Source organism: Pinus tabuliformis, chromosome 1_2 (assembly GCF_031772625.1).
Source record: "Pinus tabuliformis cultivar Carrire ecotype Pingquan chromosome 1_2, CPIR1, whole genome shotgun sequence".
Lineage (NCBI taxonomy): Eukaryota > Viridiplantae > Streptophyta > Pinopsida > Pinales > Pinaceae > Pinus > Pinus tabuliformis.
This window is the reverse complement of record NC_142298.1, coordinates 909247605-909270574: the sequence shown is the minus strand read 5'-3', so window position 1 is coordinate 909270574 and position 22970 is coordinate 909247605.

Below are 22970 nucleotides of genomic sequence, written 5' to 3'. Positions count from 1 at the left end.
GCGCTCATCAGGAGGACGGACTGGGAATTGAGACATTTCTTGCGTGAAGAGACCATTTAGGGACGGTATATGACTATTTGCTATGCGTGATCCGGGAAATGAAAGCTGGTCCACGAGCTTGACCACTCTTCCTTCGTGCGGAAAACACATTACTCTAAAGAGTGAGGAGACGATGGCTCCCATGCAATAAATATAGTCTCGTCCAAGGAGTAGGTTATAATCCAAGGGTCCTTGAACGACCATGACGTTCATGCGAACTGTCTTCCCTCTCAATGTTATGGGCACATCGGGAAGGATCCCTAAAGGTCGACTGGTTCCTTTATCAAAGCCTGTCAGATTTCTCATTTCAGGCAATGGCGATGGCGAACCAAGCGCTTTCCAAGCAATAGAGGAAAGGATACTCACAGAAGCCCCCTCATCTATGATGGTGCCAGCCATGACCATTCTATATATTTGAACGATAATTCGGAATGGTATGCTTGCTGGCAAACGGGGTCTACCTAGTTGATTCTAGTCGAAGGATACAACTAAGTTGCTTGGAGGTGGGACCGAGTAGATGGCCGGGTATGGCTCTGATGAAATTCCTTCCTGCAGTAAAGGAATGGGTAGATTGCCGCCATGTTCGTCGGAGTCTGTGTTGATGAAGAGAATTTGGACGGTGTCATCCTTATTCTCTTCAGTGACTGTATCATTCGAAGATAAAACCTCTGAAGGCAAGACCGGGTCAACTGCCGCCTCGACCTTTTGACTTTCGTCTGGTATGGATTCAGTTGGTTTATCTTCAATGATAGACGCTTCAGCCGACCACTTGAGCGGGCCAGCTGGGTTCTCAACTAGTGACGGACTTGGCAAGAGTTTTTTGTATCCAGGAGGAAGTCGTAACGGTGAAACCGGACGATCATCCAAAACTCTTTTAGCCTCGTCTAAGAAGGGACAACGGTGGAGGGCATGGTCGCCTTCGCACAGTCTACAGGGAAATCTAGCTTTCCCTTTTTGTCCTGGGGCTTCACTTTCACTAGTTGACGGTGTGCTTTCAACATGATCTCCAGAGGTTGATGACACCGGATTGTGCAAACGAGGAGACCAGTCCCTTAGTATCCGGGGGATGCAAGGAAAATCTCTGTGAAAGTGGTCTCCTCTACAAATGACACATGGCGATTTAGGCCTGGTCGGTGCTGTGTGTGGATTTTCATTAGACGACACTCGTTTTCCCTTATTCGCCTTTGGCTCCTTCTTCTTTTTCTCTTTCTTCTTCTTTTCCTTCTTCTCCTTAGGAACTTGGCTTTTAGCTTTACCAGTCCCGTCAAGCGAAGAGGAAGGAGGAGAGGAGGAATTAGAGGAAGTAGAAGGGTTGTGGGTAACTCTGGACTCGTCTAATTGCTAATTCGATTGTTCAGGAATAGTGGTGTTCTGAACGACATTGGTTGAGAAAAGCCATACTGGCAAGCCAATTGTCAATCCTGGAAGCGACAATGTGGCCATAAGGGGTGCACCAACATCTCCCCAAGAGGAGAAGGGACTAGGATTTCCACCAAGGGGAATTCCTTGGTTGGTAGGCTCCATTTTCTCAACCTAAAGATCAACGCAGGAAAAGGGTATGAATATTCCGTTTAAAATAAATTTTAACACGCTTTGACACAACTTGTTTTTTCAGTTTTTAAGAGTCGAGAAAAAACAAAAGATGACTCTAGTCTCCTTTGATTTTTAATGAGCCTGAAGTGACAAGTGCTCAGATGGACCTTTTCCGTTAAGGAGTCTGAAAAGGAACGAAAGGCACTGCTCTGGAGGTCTAGGTAGAGGGAGTACCAAACCAATCGCAAAACTGCAGAATACTTTTTAGGGTACGGCAGTCGATCTTCCCGAATGCTGTGTTCGGTGCATTGCGATCAGTAGGGCGGCCGACACGGCTTCCTATGGATAAAGGTTTTATGCCTATAGGGGTCTCCCAATATATACTCGACGGTACGTGGGAGCACAAGTCCATACTGGCACTTATCGTCTCAAAGTGGAGGAATCACCCAACCATCAGTGAGGACAACAGTTACCAGGCTTTAAGACGCCAGAACACGTCTCTAGCCTAGACCTCTAAATGTTGTGCGTTAAGTTACAAAGTGTTGTTAAGTTCATTGAATTTATTTTAGGTTGATCTTTCTTATGAAGTTTGCCTTTTGGGTTCACCACGAGATGTAGATGTAATTCCTAAAATGCAATCTAAAGATGATAAGCAAGCTTTTATCTCTTTTCAGCAATGAAAATCCTAGCTACAAGGGGAAAAGAAAGACACAATCTTTTCTCAAAGAGCAAAGAGCACACTATAAATGCACTTTTCCTAAATCAAGCCATACAAACTGTCAATATGCAAATGCACTTGTGCATGTATTTGTTTTTCACTTTCTTAATATTGATGCCTTAAAAAGAAAGTTGTTGTACAAATTTGAATTCGATTTCAGGTGAAAAACACAAACAAGCTTCTTTTCGAAATCAAAAGGTAGAGACGATTACGACACTTTATGATTTTGAAGTAAACACTTGTTTCGACACTAGAAATTCACAAATTCAAGCCAAAGGCAAAAGTAAAAGCGTAATCGACTGTCAACAGTAAATAAAATTTCTCCTAAGATCAAAATCAACACTTATGACAGATCTAAATCCAAGGACGACAGTATGACTAGTTTACTTTTGCAATGGGAAACTGTAAATGACGTAACAAACACACAAAAACAAATACAGTTTCTTTTATACAACTGAGGCAGAATTAAGGCCAAGAAAAGGGGCTTTTAAATAGACAAACACACTGATCACAGGCTGCAAAAATCAGAGGCAAAACTGGAAAAAATGAGCAAAGAACGTCAGCTAGGCAGGGCTAGGCTGATCAACGCACCTGCTACACAGAGAAACTGAATTGCAACGCAGGTAGCCCTGTCGGGAACTGCGTTGAAATGCAGAGTCTCTTCATAGAGCCTGCGCTGGAGCAGAAACAAGAATTCTCTCTGGGTTCTGGGTCACGGTTTGCAGTTTAATCTATGGTTTTTGGCTAGGTAAAAGCAATCAGTAATGCACAATCAGAGGGTTGATTTACAAGAGGTTTGAGAGCTATCACAAAGGGTAATCAGATCATTTATGAATCAACTGTTCAGATTATAAACAGATCCAGTGAATGGACTAGAGTAACAGATGTCTACTTTGCATTTGTAAATGGCAAATGCAGTTCGATTCGCTACTCCTAAGTTTATGAGATGAACAACAATAGAGACATAAACAAACTAACTAGAAGCGTTCCCCAGCGGAGTCGCCATTTTGTTTTCGGGAAAAGTGTCTATTCAGAACGACCCTATCCCACTGGGTTGTGACAGAGACCTCAGAAACAAACAAGGAAAACTATTCTTGTATTCTCCTTTATGAACTAAAAACGAAGATGAATAGGATGAACCAACCTGTGTCTCGCGCTAGTCCTTTGATCCAATCTCTCTTCTCTTTGGCAGCTCCCAGCTATCCGTTCCCTCACTTGCCCAGCATCACCAAGTTCCTGCAAGTTCACAGAAGAAAGAAACTACACAAAGACATGGATTTATGTTCATAAGAAGCTTAGGATCAGATTTAAGCTAAACATACAAATATAACACACATCAGATATACAAGCATGTAGGAGAAACTCAAATAGTTTTATTGATAAAACAAGAAGATCCAGGAGGAGTTACAACTGATGATTCCTGATCCAGCATCAACCTCCCAGCATAGAATCCCTTCTTCACCTCCAACAAAGCATAAACCACCCAATACTCTAATATCTATCACAAAACCAACAACAATTCTCTGCAATGTACAAAATTCCAGCCTCTGGATCTCTTGGTGAGGGATCCATATATAGATGTATGCAAAGAGGATGAGTCAGCTCATGAATTGCTTAGTGGCTTCTCTCTGTCAGTTCTTGCTTCCACTTGGAGACTGAGAGCCTCTTACTCATCATTGGTCGAATTCAGTGAGGCAAGTGTCATTGGAGAAGATTCTGGAAGCTTCCATTGTCTCTCCACCTCGTGGAATGACTCTGCCACTTGTCATTTCCGGCTAAACGCACCCTGGTAGTGCATTCAAGTGCGTTGCAACACACCTAGCCAGTGTATTTGGGTGCTTTGCAACGCAGCTAGCTAGTGGAGCATCTGAAATGATCCTGATTTGACTAGTTTTGAGCAATTTCTGGTGGAGAACTTCTGGGAGAAGCTATAATTTGTTGACCTTGTTTCTTTAGGAGATGGAACAACACTTTTAGGGACTTAGGATCCCTTGGTTTATGGAAATTTCATGCTTATAGCTGTAAGGCACAAAAATTTCTATAACAAGAAAGAGTTGGGAATAACACTTGCAACACATTCGATAGGTCCTTCAAACCCTTCGATAGCACAAATTGTGTGCTAACATGGATAAATTCACCTTTGGCATGAGCTAGGAACAATATCTGAGTAACATCATAAATCAATGTGGCATGCATGTGGATCTAACTAAGATCCAATTCGTTCATCATTGGCCATCCCCGACCACCCTAACAGAGCATCGCATATTTTGGGCCTTGCAAATTTTTATCGGAGGTTCGTGTTGTGGTTCTCCCATATCACTTGGCCTTTGAGTCAGATTACTAAGGTCAGGGTGAAATAAAAGTTTTTCTGGTCTAAGTCCCAATAGAGGGTCTTTGTTGAGTTTAAGCACCACCTATTCTCTGCACTGTTACTCACATTTCCAGACCTATAACAACCATTTGAAATTTAGATAGACACCTTTGACTATGTTGTTGGTGTAGTCCTCACCTAAAATTGGAATCCAGTGGCCTATATTAGTGAGACACTTTCTGATACAATTTAGAAGTACCCCACCTATGATAAAGAGATGTATTCCATCCTGCAACCTTTCTGGAAATGGAAGAATTACATTCTGGGGAATGAGACGGTCATCCACACCGATCATTGACCTCTTCAGTTTATACAAAAACAAGGGAAGTTGTAGAATGATCAACGTCATAAGTGGTCTATATATCTGCAACAATTCCACTTGAACATTAAATACAAAAAGGGCAACACCAATCATGTTGTAGACTACCTGAGTCGACACACAGTTGCATCATTGACTACTATTCTCAACTCTTATGGCCATGAGACCTCTGGATGGCCACAACTATACAAACATGATCCAGAGTTTGCCTCCACATACCATATGCTAGTATATGGAAAGAAAGTTCCTGATTTCCACCTCCAAGATGCATTATTATGCTGCCTGGGCCACCTTTGTGTTCCATCAAGTGAGTGTGCCAAATTTTTTTGGGAGGTGCACTGTAGTCAAGTCACACGACACTTTAGTGTGGAGAAAACCGTGCTTTTACTACAAAAGTAATTTTATTGGCCAAAACTCCAACTAGATGTTCGGAGATATATAAGATACTACGCTGCCTGCACAATCACAAAGCTAACCATCAATAAGCAAGGCTTGTACACTCCTATGCCTACTCCCAGCCAACCATGGGAATCCATCTCCATGGACTATATGTCTGGCCTCCCTTCTACTAAGCATGGTAATTGCTGTGTAATTGTGGTCGTGTAAGAAATTTCTAAGACGGCTATATTACTGGCCCGCAAGAAGAGTATCACAGCAGACGACAATACCAAACTCTTCTTTGAACAAGTATGGGTACATTTTGGGATCTCATAGGCCATTATATCAGATCGGGATAATAGGTTCCTAAGCACATTCTAGTCAAGCCTCTGGACACTATTGGACACTAAGCTCACCAAGTCGATTGCCTTCCATCCCCAAATTGATCTCCAAACAAAGGTTGTCAATAGGATGATAGTGAACATACTCCGCATGTACAACTCCAAGAATCCACGAAATTGGGATGAGATTCTTCCCTATGTGTATCACAGTTATAACAGAGCTTTCAATAGCTCGACTGGTCACAGTCCCTTTCAAGTGGATCTATGATTTCAACCATTGTGTGTGATTGATGTTGCCATGACTCATGCGACTGCGCAGAAAAAATATGCACATGTATTGTCTGAGCCTGATAAAGCGACCAGAATTATTGAACACATCCAACACATCTTCCACCAAGTTCACAACATCTTAGAGAAGTCAAATGCCAAGTACAAGCAACGACATGATCAAAATCTGGTGCCACACAAGTTTCCAGTGGGCGACAAAGTTTGGTTTCATTTGCAGAAAGAACGCCTTATCGGAGCCCATCGAAAGCTCTAACCACTTTGATTTGGTCCTTACACCATTACAAAGGTTGTGGGAGATAATTCTTTTGAGCTTAGCATTCCCCCATTCCTTGGTCTGCACCTAGTGTTTAATGTGGACCGCCTTCAACCATACTTCCCACCATTGTTGGACACATCAGACATTGCAGAACAACTCACACCAACAGAGTTAACCCAAACTGCATGGAACATGCCACAACTAATCAGATTATGGACACAGATCAAGAACACTCACCAACAAAAGATCCAACTATATTGGGTTGTCAAAGTTGGCCAACTCCTACACCAAGGCAAGTGGCTCACCAAGGACCAAGTTCAACAGAAGTTTCCCCATCACATGGAGGCACTCAATGCAATGGGGACCATTTTGTTCTAAGGGGGGAGAACTGGTCCAAGTGGATGTTGGTGGCTATCCACCTATTCCAATTGGACCCACACCACTATCTCTTTCAATTTTTCAGTTTCCTTAATTGTAGCACAGTTTTACTATTTTTGGTAGTTTTTCGGGTCCTGAACTTCCAGCTCTCTTTTGAGGCCCTAAATGATGTTTTTTGGGAAAATCGGGGAAAATAGAAGTTTTTATGATCCAGGTGGATATTGGTGACCACCCGCCTATTCCACTTGGACCCCCATCTTTGTTTCTTTTAGTTTTTCAGTTTCCTTTATTGTAGCACAGTTTATTATTTTTGGCATTTTTTTCGGGTCCTGAATTTTCGGGGCCGTTTTGAGGCCCTAAACGACGTTTTTTGGAAATATTCCTTTAAGTGATTTCATTGAAATCACATTTTCAGTGGTAGTCCTCGGAGATATCTTTCCAACAAGGTATCATGCACGTCAAATAGAGATAATATGACTAGGTTATAACCCTATGAAGTTGGCTACCCAACTAACCACAACATGGCCCATAAACTCTTGGTGTTATATCTCCTCGGGTTAGGGTTTTGGTTGCTTATGGTTTTATCTGATTGTTCAATAATAAAAAGTCCCTTGAGCCTCATTGTAACTGAGTTCAGAGGCATGTAGCTGCCACATCTCTTCTCAGAGATAAGCTACTATCGCCCAAGCTAGTCTCATTTCCATTCTGTTTGTAAGCATATTTCATTATTTGATATTAATGAAAGGAAGTGTTATTTCTGCTACATCTATGTCTTTATTGTTATATCTACAATTTGTTTCATTCCTATTTAAATTGGATCATTTTTGAGGCCCTAAATGACGTTTTTTGGGAAAATTGGGGCAAACAAAAGTCTCTAACTAATTTTTTCAATTCGAAAGTTGTAGTCCTCGGATAGATATTTCTAACGAGGTATTGTGTGCTTCAAATGAAGATCATATTCCAAAGTTACGACCCTTGGAAGTTGATGTACCAATTTACCCAAACGGGAACCATAGTTTTGGCGCTTCATCTCCTAGGGTTAGGTTTTTGGATGTTTAGGGGTTTCCATTGTTTTTAATAATAAATAGGCCTCCGAGATTCATTGTAACACAATTTATAGGCCACATCACTTCTCAGAGATAACCTACCATTACCCGAGCTAGTGTTGGGTGTGTGTTATATTATTTCCACGACTAGACCCACGCATGAAGTTGGGGGGTTAGAAGGGGGGCTATTCGTACGGGTTCCCATGGGTCATATTTTGTTAAAGTTTTGTTGAAGATATTCTAAAGTATCCACATTTTTAGGAGCGAAATGCGAGTAACGCAGGTTAATAAGAGTCAAAGGGACTTTAAGAATTTCAAAGCCCCTTAGTTTGTTAAATTTGCCCATGGTTCGCAGACCATGGTATTGTAACAAAAAGAAGAATATAAAAGGAAATCATAGAAGAGTCATAGCTAGGCTGAGCTAAGAAGAAGTACATGATTTGAGTCTGATTTTGTCTATTTGGTACTTGGGCAAAGGGGAAGGCTCCTGTAGCTATGTGCGCAGAGACCTTGGTAAGTTTGTAGCTGAGTGTGAAAGCCCCTGCAGCTGTGTGCGTAGGGTTGGAAAGAGTTGTATCTAAGAATCTGAAGCATAATAAAGACATATTTTGAAGTGATATCTGTGTATCTGTATGTTTCTGTTATTTCTACAATTGTTGTATCTCTGAACTATTGAATGCATTTAATCGTGAAAATTACTTAATAGATTCATGAAGAAAAAGATCTTCTTATTTGTATGATGTTATGCATGTTTACCGCAATCAGTGAAGGACAAAATTTTCTTAACTATTATTTACTGTAAGTTCTGGGTTTCAAGAGTTAGGGTTCGCAAAGGTCAAGATAATGCCCTAGATCTACAAAAAACACATCACATATCCCTCTAGATGCAGAAACCTAGTTCTAGCATCCCCCAATACTGCCTCGGGTGAGACTGCAACCTGTGCTACATAGGTTGTTGCTCAAACGGCAGGTAGTGTAGGGTTTTTTTGGTTAGTGCAACAAACTCCGTACCTAGGTCCAAGCCCCCTCAAGCAAACAAATGTTTCCGTTGCCGGCATCGGGATCTATCTAAGGAATGTGTGATGTGGGGTCCATGGAGACCAACAAAGAACGAGATTGAAAAGTGGATAGATCGGAAGTTGCACAAGTTTGAAGCTCAAGATAATAGGAATCTGCGTCTATCGAATGAAGAGTGGTTGCAGACATATTTGTATACAGACGAACACGAAGTTTTCTTTTTCACTTTTCTGTGTGAATTATATGAATGGTTGGCTAAATTGGTGGATGGTCAACCTACCTGGAAGCTAGATAACCCTATTTTGTGGACTCCAGAGTTAGTGAAGTGCCTGGAAGGATCAGAATACAAGGTTGTGAAGGCTGTCGATTACTGGATCGATAGTATTTTGGGTGGATTTATCACTGAGTTCATGATTGATACATCTGCTAGTTATAGCGAAGCTGAATGCCAAATTTTCAAAGGACCAATAGGTAAGTATCTGAAGTCTCTGAAAAATTGGATTAAAATTCTATTTTGTGAGAAACAGGTTATGCCACTAAATTTATGTTTAGAAGAGGCTCGACGGGAGCTACGTAAAGTGGGAGACAGTTCAGAAAATACCTAGATACAATTGCTAAGTACAGTCCTCTATTGGGAACATCTGGTAGCGAAATAGAAATTAATAGTCTAAAGATACCCCGAGGTGTGCTGCAGTTGATAGATCAAGGCACTATGAGAATACCACATCCATCCACCCAACCTTCACCATCACCTCCACCTCACACACCTACACCTCCACCTCCACCTCCCCCTCTGCTATTTAGTATGGAAAACAATATAAAGATGCCTATATTCAAGAGTCTGGGGACAAAAGACCCTAATCAATTCTAGTTTGTAGCAGATGTTGTGTGGAAGTTACAGCAGATAACAGATGACGATATGAAGAAAGCACAGATAGTCACAACATTGCAAGATAGGTCATTATCTTGGTATATCAAATACAATATGACTAATCCAACTGCGTCATTAAAAGACACAAAGGATGCAATGAATAATGAATTAAGAAAGCCAAAGTTTCAAGCCCGGTATGTGACTGAGGTCAAAGAAATTAAGCAGAAGGTGAATGAATCTGCATGGGATATTGATCAAAAGATGAAATGTCTACTACAACATGCTAATCTATATATTTTAAACGAGAAACATAAGGACTAGTATAATGCTACGCTATTTTCTCATTTGAGATTACCATTTTCATAGCAAAAGATTACATTACAGGCTGAAGCATTGGAAATTTCTATGAAGTTGGAGGCTTCACCTATGTAGGATACGAATTTGGGAGTGCAGCAAATTCAGGCGCAGTTGGATACCCTGAATATGGAGTTGTAGGATCTCAAAAAGGGAAAAGGGTTAAAAAATGAGACCCATTCTAAAGTGTGGTGCTTAAAGTGAAAAGGAAATGGTCATGACAAGGATCATTGCCAAGTATATAAGAACTATCTAATTGGGGGAGGTCATAACCCCCTAAATCCATAAACTTCCACTGGATCAAGTAATGGTGTACTTCCCTGGTGCGCTATCTACCAAATAAAAAGCAAGCACTCAACTAACAATTACCATTTTTTGCAGAAGTTTGTACAGACTCCCCAACAACTATTCTGCAATTTTTGTAAGTTTGTAGGCCATGATGAGTGTAATTGCCGAAGTTATGAGATAATGATGGGCAGAACTCCGACATATAGAATATAGGTTGAGACATGTCCTCAACAGGATCAAGGCGCACCTACAATGTGCGGAGGATTCCAAGGATGAGGAAGAGGATGAGGGGGAGGAGCTGGAAGAGGTTTCAGACAAATTATTTGTTACAATTGTGGGGAATCAGGCCATTTTGTACGAGATTGTCAGAACCCAACACACCCCTCTTGTCAATATTGCCGACAATTTGACCATGTAATAGAAGATTGTCCTATACTCACCGCAAAGATGCAAGAGAAGAATAACTAGTAGCCGACTCAAAATATCTAGATGATAAGGTTAGAACCAAGCGAGAATGGCCCAAGCTTTAATATAGTTACGCGAAGCAATGTAACCACCAGGGAAGGTAGAGCCACATGGAAACAACCAGAAGAGAATACATGGGTGCGCAGGGATGCTGAAAAAGATACTGAATTTGATTTGCATAAGGAAAAAGAAACATTTATGGAGGTGAAGAAGATCTTTGTGGATTCAGGAGCTTCCACATCAAAGAACCAAAATGCATGAATAAAGAAACCTGAGGAGGTCATTGTTGTGCAGGAGATAGATCCCTCAATATTGAAATCCTTCAAACAAACCTGCATGAAGCTCTTAAGGGACCAGAAAGTAGTGGAGCGACTAAAAAAGTTAATAGACAACTACATTGGCAAGGGTAAGTCACTCCCTAAACAATGCACAATGCATAAAGTAGACAAAAGTAAGAAAATTATTGGTCGAGAAATGAGATTGAGTGCATAAATCAAAGAATTTGAAATGAACCAGGTGATATTGGATTTGGGAGCTCATGTGAATGTTTTTCCTAAACAAACCTGGGAAATAATGGGAAAGTCGTCGCTACAGTGGTCCCCAATTCAGCTGTGAATGACGAACAAATAGAAGATTATTCCTATGGGATGCCTATATGGAGTAATTATAGAATTTGAAGGGGTGCGTACTATAGATGATTTTGAGGTAATCAAAATAATGGATGATAGTAATCCCTACTTAGCGCTAATTTGGAATCTATTGGGTGTTTGATATGAATGCGGTCATCAACCTGAAGAAGTGCAGCATGACGTTTGAGAAGAAGGAATTGAGAGTCATTGTTCCACTGGATCCCACCAAAGGTGCATGGTACACTGAACCAGTCTGAGATTACTATGAGGAGGATGATATCAAACAAATCTATAATCTTACAATGTGGAATGAGGACTGGATCAATCCTATGGCAGATGGAAGAATTACTTGGGAAAGGGAAAACTCTCGCAACTCAGATTCAAATGAGGAGCTCGAGCATTAGAAAAATAGATTGCATGAAGTATGAATGTTGCAATGCAACCGACTTACTAAATCACTCTGGTGTATATCCACTGAGGTACGCAACTTACCATATTATGATTTCTTAGAAGATGTAGATTTGTTTCTTGATAAATTTGAAATGAATGTACTGGAGGAACATTGGTTCCAAGTATTGGACATCACGCTGAGAGAAACGCCTATCATATGGTGGGGTACACATAAGGACAGTTTTGCAAACTCAAAGATGTATTGAAGAATGATGAAGTTGTGATTTGGTTATGAAAACACCCGAATTACTGACAAATATATAGGAAAGGATGATACGCATGAGCATTTGGTTCGTTGGATGAAAGCATGGGGAGAGGAACCACAACCTGAATGGGTACATATATTCTGCCAAACCTTGGATACTATTCCGATGAATTGGTACTTAGAAATAGAGTTGCAACATGGAACCGCAGAATGGGATGTTCTGAAGATCTTTTTGCTAACATTCAGTTTTGAGGACGGATTCAAATGTTTTTATGACTCCTTACAGGAAATCAAGGTTGTGATATTCAGAACACCTGTAGAGCCTATTATGTGGGTACAACCTGACTGGAGCACGTAGTTGCGCCATGCTCTGGAGTGCTACAATGTTACCATAGAAGAAGGTGAGGAAGATCCCAAGAATATCAGTATCCTTGAGTCAGAGGGACAACGCAAAGTTGCTGGACCTAAGGTAGAAATGCTTAGAATTTCAAAACCATTGAATACCAAGCAAGTGAACATTGGTTCTGAAGCACAGCCGAAGTTCACGAATATATGTGATTATTGCGACGATGACACAGTTGACAAGGCCACAGAGTTGTTGCATGAATATTAGGACTTGTTTCTAACAAATTTCTCTGATCTAAAGGGGACAGTTGGTGATCTAGGTGTTATGAAGATCAATATGGAGCTAGATGTGAAGTTGGTAAAGCAACGCCCCTACCGATTGAATCCTAAATAAAAAGAAAAGGTGTGTGGAGAGATAGATAAGATGCTCGGAGTAGGGATTATCAAGCCTATAGAAGAATCAAATTGGGTTAGTCCTATGGTAGTTCAAGAGAAGGAGACAAAGGGTGAAATCAAGATCTGCATAGATCTAAGAAATTTGAATGATGCTTGTGTGCATGATCCATTCCCTACACTGTTCATAGATGAAGTATTGGAGAATGTTGGTGGTTAAGACTCATACTCTTTTATAGATGGATTCTTAGGATATCACCAGACCAAGATCACACCAGAAGATCGAAGTAAGACTACCTTCACCACATAATGAGGCTCTTTTTAGTATACATTTATGCCCTTTGGACTGAAGAATGCCCCTGCGATCTTTTCTAGGATGGTAGTCATAGAATTTAAGGAATTTATTTGTAAGTTTTTGGAGGTCTACTTTGATGATTAGACGGTGTTCGGGTTAGTTTAAAAACATGTTTCAAGTCTTCGCCTGATGCTAGATACTTGAAGGAAGTATCAGATCTCCCTAAATCTAGAGAAGTGTATATTTTTCGTACCATAAGGGATACTTTTGGCCCATGTTGTTGGTAAGCAAGAATTGATCGTGGACCCTACTAAAATTGCGGTGATTATCAATTTGGATCCCCCACGTAATGTAAATAGTTGTGTGCAACATTGGGCCATACATGATACTATTGAAAGTTCATCAAGGCATACACGCAAATCATGATTGTGCCCATGGAGAAATTATTGAAGAAAGATGCGACATTTTGTTGGGATGATGATTTCCAGAAAAGCTTAGATGTTTTGAAGGAAAGGATGGTTACGACACCTATTGTAGTGTTCCATGATTGGAAGAAACTATTTCATGTGCATGTGGATGTGTCTTGCATAGAATTATGGGTAGTTTAAACCCAGCTAGGTGCAAGAGATATTGACCATGTGATTTTATTTGCTAGCAAAAAATTGTCTAAGGCGGAGAAGAATTATTCAACCACAGAGCATGAAGGGTTGGCAATGGTATATGCGCTCTAGAAGTTTAGATATTATCTGTTGGGTGCACACTTCAAAATGTATACAGACCATTCAACTTTAAATTAACTGGTCAACAAGCCTGTTTTGTGGGGAGGGGGAATTTGTAGGTGGTTACTATTATTTCAAGAGTATGAATTTCAAGTAATTGTGAATCCAGGAAGATTAAATGTGTGACCAGATCACCTTTCATGGATTGAGAATGGTCAAGAACCTACAAGCCTTGAAGAAGGATTTCCTGATGCACAACTCTTTGTTGTGCGGGTTTCAGATGAACATTTAACGGATATAATCCAATTTCTATCTACGGGTGTAGCTCCTGAAGGATATACGACACAATAGAAGAAGGAATTTGTGGTCAGGGTTGACGATATCTCCAAAATTTCAGGGCACTTGTACAATATGGGGTCAGATGAAGTTCTGCGTAGGTATGTGTTGGATTATGAAATACAAAGTATCCTCACCGAAGCACATGGACAAGTTGTTGGAGGCCATTATGTTGGAAAAGAAACTACACAAAAGATCCTACGAGCTGGGTTATGGTGGCCCACTGTTTTAAAAGATTCAAAGGAATACTGTGCCACATACAATGTCTATTAGAGGACTGAGAAGCCGTTGCGAAGGGATGAATTTATTCTGAACCCACAAGTCTCACTACAGGCATTCGACAACTAGATTTTGTGGGACCTATTCAACCACGAGGAAAGAAGACAGGAGTGCACTACCTCATCACGACGACATAATACTTGACCAGGTGGGTTGAGGTATGACTCGTGAAGGATTGTAGCACAACTACAACTATGAAGTTTATATTTGAGTACATTCTGTATAGGTTTGGTTTTCCTAATATTTTGATATGAGATAGGGATTTTCATATTCTGAATCACATGATCACTGCTTTCCTAGAATAATTCCATATGTATCATCAGAAAAGCACGCCATACCATCCTCAAGCAAATGGAGTAGTTGAAGCTTTCAATAAGATCCTAGAGAATGCTTTGACAAAGATCTATGTAAGGTCCCACCTTACCAACCATCAGTATTATACTAAGACTAACTCAAAATGTGATATTATTGTATTTCATTTTAAGTTTTTAAGACGTAAAATTTAATGCAAGATCATATATCTATATTTTTATTTTTATATCTTTTATTGGTATTATTTACACTACACATTAATTTCTACTAACTAACTAACCCATGGTAATTTTAATCTTCTCATCAAAGCTACAGGGTCGTGTTTCGTCAAGATCCGGAACTGAAAACCATAATACTTTCTTCTCAAGCTTAAAATCACATTTAAATGATAGAGTCTTTAGGGGGCAAATAATATCAATCTTTACAAACCGCAATTTCCAATAAACTAATTATTCATTTTATTTCAATTAAATGTGTTTAAGAGTGACTGGTTTTATTTTGTTCTAAATAATATTCCTATGAATTCTTTGGTAAAATAAAGGAAAGAAAAATAAGATAATTCAACTTCTAAAGTAGTGGTTTCCAATGATTATGAATTCATATTTGAGCTAAAATTATAACAATTCACTTGCCCAATTTTACTTCCATGGATTTTTGTTTCAATGGAATCATCATGCTTATTCATTGAGATATTTCCAGAAACACCTTGGTTGCAAATCCTAAATTCACTTAGTAATATTTATAGATAATTCATATATGTAATTAGCTACAACCATTGAAGAATTATGTCAAACAATTTGTAGGCATGAAATGTACAACCATTGAGGCATTTTGTCAAACACTTACAACCATAACCCTTAAGGTGATTTCACCACAATTAACTAACATGAATCTAAGATTACATAACTTCTTTTTCATTGTCAGTATTTCCAATAAGAGGACCTAATACATAAGTATAACTATCCTCCATCTTCATTGCTGCATACACAACAATTTAGGCACATAAATAACTATAAAAAGTAAAGAAATTTTACAAATAGCTCGCAATGATGCAGCTACATTGGAGAATTTTGAACAACAATGAGCAATCGCAAAACAAGCTGCTAACTATTAAACTATCAAACAAGCAGTCACAAGTTATTTAAACTATCAATGTATTAACAATTGAGACTTCAGGTTGGTTTCATAAATAGAGATTACCAAGTAAATCATAGCTAAAAAAAACAACAAAACAAACCACTAGGCAGCAACAACAAATCTACAAAATATACCAAACTAAAGAACCAGATTCTAAAACTATGTTTTTTGAAAACAAAGTTGGGGTGACATGGTCTAAGATACAGAAACCCCATGAAGTTAAGATGAATCAAAACATACATTCCCAGAAACATGATTCTTTAAAAACACAACCAAAAAAAAATTCCTACTATCTCATTATCACTTTTTTCAAACATATAATGTGAAAACTTATCTATAGTTGTAAAGGAGAAGGAAACCCCCAATTTATTCTATTAATATGTTTTCATAAAACTCATGTTAGCCTGAATGCTTCAGCCGTCAAGACCTATTGTCAATCAACTTGCAACGAAACTGTACAAAAAAAAAACTTACATAAAATAAACTACAGTTATTGCAAAATTTCTTCAACATTTAGTGTGCAACATTTGATATACATCTAAGTTTCATTCAACAACCAAATAAGAAAAAACCATGTAATGAACTACAAAAAAACACAATATAATGTTGTCAACATACTTGGCAATGAATTTATACAACTCAAAAAAAAGTTGGGAGTATGCTCGAGCTCCAATGAGACTATGCTCCAACTCCAATATCCTTACCAACTCATTATGAACCACTCGGTTTCTTCCCAACCATATATAGGAAGAACTTCTCCCCTAGAACCCCCAAGTTGCAAAAGTTCACAAGTAGTACCAAAAGACAACAATGTTATAGACAAATTTGTGCCTTACAGCAACAAGCATGAATTGTCAATAATCCAAGGGATCCAAAGTTCCCTAAACATGATGTTCTTACCCCTAGAGGAACAAGGTCAGCAAACCAACAGCTCTCAGATCAGTTCTCCACCTGAAAACACTCAAAAACAAGCAATCCTGAAATCAAAGCAGGTGCTCCACTAGGTTTCTGCGCTGAAACTCAGTTGCTCCATGGTGTACCTGCGTTGCAAAGCAAGTGGAACAAAGGCCACCTGCGCTGAGCGAGATGGGACAAGTGGCACACTGAGTCATTGCTCTGGAATCTTCCAAAAATGACACTTGGATCAGGTATTTCGCCTTGTGATGAGTCAGAGGCTCTGTTTCTCCAAGTGGAAGCAAGGTTCTCCAAGTGGACTCAAGAACTGAAGATCAACTAAAGATTAACTGAAGAGAGAGAGGACACAAGGCAGCTACACATCAGTTGCAAGCTGACTCATCCTTTCTCAATTCATCTATATATTGAGCTCTCTCCTATGAGCTCAGGAGGCTGGAATTTTGTGCAAAGTAATGATATGTTGTTGGTTTCACTATAGAACTATTGGGTGATTGTTTGAGAGAGGTGAAGAGGAGAAATTCTTTCTGCTGGGAGGTGTTGCTGGGTTGGAGCCTTCAATGGTTGTAATACTCCCAGAACCTTTACTTCTTCATTAATAAAAGCTATTGAGGTTCTTCTATGTGCTCTTGTTTCAATAATATATTGTGATGATTGCATGTTTGGTTTACACTAATCCATGAACCAGTTATGATTGCATGCCTCTTGTAGTTTCCTTCTTTGTTATTTTGCAGGATCTCATTGTAGCTGGGCAAGCAAAAGAACAAGGAGCTAGGAGCAAGTGGCCAAAGAGAAGAGTTTGGATTCGACATTAAGCGCAAGGCAACGGTTAGTGCTTTTCTCCATTCTCTTTTGCTTTCATAAAGAAGTAAACCTTAAGTAGTTTGTTTTACAGTTGTTGCTAAGGAACTATCACCCTTAGAGTGGGATAGGGTCATCCGAGTCGGATACTTTTCCCTACAACAAACTGGCGACTCCGCTGGGGATCGTATCCGTTTGATTGTGTTTGTAGTATTTTGCTATTCATTTCCTGAACAAAAGAGTACCAAATCGAAAAGCTTTTGACTATATCAAAAGCGAAGTAGAGGGCAGCTACTCTAGCTCATTTCTGAGCAAGTTCATGATTTGAAGAGCTGATCTACAAGGATCCTTGTAAGCTATTAGTGATAGCTTTTCACCTTCCTAATCATCCCTTTGAGTGTGCTTGACTGATTGCTTCTAATTTGAGCAAAAACTGTGCATTTTTTAGAAAATTGTGACCCGGAAACTGTGAAAACGCAACCTTCGTTTTCCAAAGCAGGTAGTACACAGGCTACCTGCTTTGCAACGTAGGTCCCGAAGGGGCTACCTGCGCTGAGAGCCAGACTGGCTGTGCAGCACCTGCGTTGGCCCAATTTTGCCTAGGACAGTTGGGGTTTCCTCCCTTTTTCTTGCCTGTTTTCACTATAGATTTGGCAGCCAGTTACCAGTCTTGTACCTGTTCTGAAACCAACCTTACTTGCCATCATTCCGCCTCTGTTATATAACGAAATTGTACTTGTTCTTTTGTATTTCTTACATCATTTACAATTTCCCATAACGAAAGTGAACTAGTCTTGCTTTGGCCTCTTAGATCTGAACCTGTGTTAGGCATTTTGCTGGTCTAAAGAGTTAGCTTGTTTGCTGTCCATAGCTAATTAGTCATTTACTTTCGTCATTATGGTTTGATTTCATGCATTTCCAGTGATTAAGCAAGTGAATCTTAAGGTGTCTTTTGATTTTGGACAAACTTGTTTACTTTCACTTTAAATCGAAATCAAAGTTATATAACAACTTTCTTTTTGTAACCCATCCACATTAAGAAAGGGAAAAGAAAATACATGCATTGTGCATTTTGCATTTGACTGTTTGCTTGACGATTTAGGAAAAATTTGCATTTAGTGTGTGCTCTATGATCTGTGTGAAAAGATTTGCCTTTCTTTTCCCTCAGTAGTTAAGGTTTTCAAAGTTGAAAGATTGAAAAGTTTGCTTCTCATCTTAGACTGCATTCAGGAATTTGTTACATACATCTCGTGGTGATCCTTAAAGGCAAACTGCTAAGCAAGATCAACATTAAAATAAATCCAATTTACATAACAACGCTTTGTAACATAACGCAAACGAATAGAGGTCTAGGTAGAGACGTGTTCCGGCGTCGTTAAACATAGTGACTGTCGATCTCTACGAAGGTGGGTGATTCCTCCTGAGAGTCGGTGGCACTAATACGGACCTGTGCTCCCACGTACCGTCGTGTATATATTGGGAGACCCCTATAGGCAATTATCCTTTATCCATAGGAAGCCGTGTCGGCCGCCCTACTGATCGCGATGCAGTGAACACAGCATTCACGAAGATCGACCACCCGTACCGTAAAACGTATTCTGTGGTTTCGCGAAAAGTTTGGCACACCCTCTGCCTAGAACTCCAGAGAAGTTTCTTTTGGCCTTTTTCAAACTCTATAACTGAAAAAGTCCATCCGAGCATTTGTCACTTCGGGCTCGTTAATACATCGAAGGAGACTAGAGTCATCTTTAGCTTTTTCTCGACTCTTAAAACATGAAAAAGCAAGTTTGTGTCTAAAAGCGTCGTTAATAAAATTTATTTTAAACGGAACATAATCACCTGTTATTCCCACGTTGATCTTTCAGTTGAAAAGTATGGAGCCCACCAACCAAGGAAGTAACCTTGGTGGAAGTCCAAATCCCTTCTCCTCTTGGGGAGATGTTGGTGCGCCTCATATGGCCACATTGTCACTTCCAGGATTGACAATTGGCCTACCTGTATGGCTTTTTTCAACTAATGTAGTTCAAATCGCCACTAATCCTGAGCAGTCGAATCAACAGTCAGACCAGTCTAGAACTACCCACCAGCCTTCCACTTCTTACAATTCTTCCTCTGATCCTTCATCTTCACAAGGTAGAGCCGGCAAAAGTCAGCCTCCCATGGAGAAGAAGGAAAAGAAGAAAAGAGAAAAGAAGCGGAAGGGGCCTATGGCGAAGGCGACTGGGGGCAAGCAAAAGACATCTGACAAAAATCCACACACTGCACCGACCGGGCCTAAATCGCCATGTGTCATTTACAAAGGGACCCACTTCCATCGTGATTGTCCTTGTATTCCCCGGATACTAAGGGACTGGTCCCCCAGGTTGCACAATCCGGTAGCATCAACCTCTGGTAGTCATTTTGATTGCAGTCCATCAACTAGCGAGAGTGAAGGAAGAAAAGGGAGACCAAGATCACCCTGTATGTTGTGTGAAGGCGATCACGCCATCCACCGATGTCCATTCTTAGATGAGGCGAAGAGATTTTTGGAAGATCGTCCGGTATCACCGTTACGACTTCCTCCTGGATACCAAAAACTCGTGCCTAATCCCTCGATAGTTGAAAATCCAGCTGGCCCGCTCAAGTGGTCAGCTGAAGTGTCGGTCATTGAGAATGAACCAACTGAATCCAGACCAGACGAAAGTCTAAAGGTCGAAACGGCAGTTGACCCGGTTCTTCCTTCAGAGGTTTCATCCTCAAATGACACCGTCGTTGAAGATTCATCTTCAAATGACACCCTCACTGAAGAGAATAAGGATGACACCGTCCAGATTCTTTTCATCAACACAGACTCTGATGAGCATCAGGGCAATGCGCCCATTCCTTTATCGCAGGAAGGAACATCGTCAGGGTCGTATCCGGCCGTGTATTCGGTCCCACCACCAAGCAACCTAGTTGTATCCTTTGATTGGAGTCAACTAGGCAGACCCCGGTTACCAGCCAGTATACCATTCAGAATCGTTGTCCAAATCTATAGAATGGTAATGGCTGGAACCATCATTGATGAAGGGGAATCTGTGAGTATCCTTTCCTCTATTGCTTGGAAAGCACTGGGTTCCCCGGCGCTTTTACCTGAGATGAGAAATCTATCAGGTTTTGATAAAGGAACTAGTCGCCCATTAGGGATTCTCCCCAATGTTCCCATTACATTGAGGAAGAAGACAGTTCATATGAATGTCATGGTCGTCCAAGGACCCTTGGATTATAACCTACTCCTTGGACGGGACTATATATATTGCATGGGAGCTATAGTCTCCTCACTCTTTAGAGTAATGTGTTTTCCACACGAAGGAAAGATGGTCAAGCTCGTAGACCAACTTTCATTTCCGGGATCTCGCATCGCAAATAGTCAAATACCAACCCTAAACGGCTTATTCACTCAAGAAATGCCTCCACCCCCGGTTCTACTTCCCGATGAATGCGAGTGATTCGGAAAGATATAACTGGGACCCAGGGGGCATGCACCCTGGCCTGCCTTGAGCAGAGGAAACCTTGGGTATAAAGTTAATTTCCGCAGAAGAATGGACTAGTCCGTACCCCGTCCAAAGAAGGAAGAGAGGGTTGTTCTAGGAAAGTTCTTTTGTCAAAGTTATGTGAGTGAGATAATCAGCTTCTCGCTCCCCTTGTCTAGATAATAAGGATACCGAGGAAGGGGACCATTTGCGGTAGCAAGTAGTAACCATCTTTGGAGACAAGCCTCACCCATTAAAACATATGTTTTGAAGGATAAGTAGGGGCAGCCTCCAAAGAAAGAGATTCTATTGCGGCAACAAGTGATCACCATCTTTAGTAACCTAATGATAGACATCGCCGAAAAGAGAGTTTAGTTTGCGGCAGCAAACAAAACCATTTTTCGGATAATAAGTAAAAGGGCCTCCCTCCGTAACACCAACGTTTTATCTGTTGCGATCTTGCAAAACCTAAAAGTGAACTGATGGGAAGACAAGTACCGTCGGCACCGAAAAATAACGAGAAGACAAGTATCGTTAAAAATATAGCAAGACGACAAGTAGAAAAACGGAGGTGGGACGGAGGAGGGGTAGCCTTGAAATTATATTTTATACCTGGGGGCATGCAAACCTTTTGGAGTGCAAGCAAAGAGCGGTTATTTATCTGTTTTTTTGGATTAGTCGTTTCCGAACTTGCATGAAGAAAGGATGTGGGGCAAAAGTCAAAACTTGCCAAATTGGAGTAGCTAGTGAGGTATAGCTCCTTAAATAAGAATACCTCACCTGAGGCGTTTCTTGTATTATGACTGGTATGTTCGAGCAGTTTTAGCACACAGTTCATGCTCGTTAAAAAATAAACGCAAGATCCGAGCAGTTTTAGCACATAGTTCATGCTCGTTAAAAAATAAACATAAGTTGTGAGCAATCTTCCCCTAGAGTTCAAGCTCACCCAGAAAAAATGAACCGGTAAATAACCTTGGTAAATGTAACCTTTGACAGCCATATTAAAGCCCTTGGTCGTGTTCTTGTAGTCTCACCTCCATCCGTTCATTTGGCCAATCGTTCATCTCCATATGTTTGTTTACCCATTTTGAGGAACAACTACGAAGAGTGATTTCACTAAGCCATCCTTGTGACACTGCCGTGATTGGAATATTCCAACCTGTACCTGGAATCTGCTGCTGCCCTGCTAATCACTCGTTCCTCGAAAGACGAGTCATCTTTAAGCTCTTTTCACTGACTCGTAAAATATGAAAAGATTGCCGAGTTTTGGCCTTCCAGCTCGTTAAAGCGACCGGAAAGCTATCCCTCCTCTAGATTTTAATCTTTTTGGACCTGAGGGATTATTGCACAAAAAGATCGAGTGCTTGTTTTGTTCGGCTCGTTAAAACAATCGAAAATTCATCCCTTCTGTATTGTTTTATACTTTTTCGAACTTAAGGGATTAGAAGACGAAAAAGGAATTTTGGAGTTAACTTTCCGTACCTTTTCAGACTCTCTAAAAATGAAAAGGACCAAGTTTTCCTTGTCGTTAGACTCGTTAAAATGATCAAATAGCGACAAACTTGTCTTTAGACGAGAACGAGTTTCCCTATCGCTAGGCTCGTTAAAACATAGCGATGGGCTTGCCCGAAGGGCAGGTTATAGAACAAGCATATGTTATCCTCCTCAAGCTTGACAAAAATAAAGAGGTACTGGTCAGCAATGACTGGGGAAAAATTGGGAGAACCTCACAGCATTAATGGTAGCAAGTCACTCTTGAACATGACACTTTGTCCTCCGTATCACATCGGGTTGGGTTGTTTCATTCACCGGTCTCATAACCATGGTCCTCGCCACACCATCCACAATTGGGGTAATGCTACCGACCCATCACATCAGTGTCGTTATATGTTCAAGAGATGTGGTTCTGCAAAGAGTCAACCGTGTCCCATCCACTGCCATACATTATCCTTCATCCACTTCATGACCGCCACCCTGAATCATACATCACAGTTTGTTTTCACC